This window comes from Gavialis gangeticus, unplaced genomic scaffold (genome assembly GCF_001723915.1).
Source record: "Gavialis gangeticus isolate Ggan-Ray unplaced genomic scaffold, GavGan_comp1, whole genome shotgun sequence".
NCBI classification, from domain to species: domain Eukaryota; kingdom Metazoa; phylum Chordata; order Crocodylia; family Gavialidae; genus Gavialis; species Gavialis gangeticus.
In genome coordinates this window covers 200,583,580-200,583,954 of record NW_017729032.1, presented here as the reverse complement: position 1 = coordinate 200,583,954, position 375 = coordinate 200,583,580, and positions in this window count along the sequence as shown.

Sequence of the window (375 nt, the reverse complement as noted above, 5' to 3'; positions counted from 1 at the left end):
CTTTTTTGAAGATGGGAACCACATTGGCCCTCTTCCAGTCCTCCGGCACCACACCAGAGCACCATGAGTGCTCATAAAGCTAAGCCAAGGGTCCTGCAATGACCTTAGCTAATTCCCTCAGTACTCTAGGGTGGAGATCGTCCGGACCAGCTGATTTAAATACATCCAGTCCCTCCAGAAGTTCCCTGATTAGCTCCTCACTAACCCTTGGCCTAGGTGCGCCTCTCCTGGGGGGGCCTGAGGGGGACCCAGATCCCTGCTCAGGAAAATGGAGGCAAAGAAATCGTTAAATATGTTAGCTTTGTCATCTGGTGTGACAACCAAATTTCCTAGTGTGTCCTGCAGGGGCCCCACATTAACCGGAACCTTCTTTTT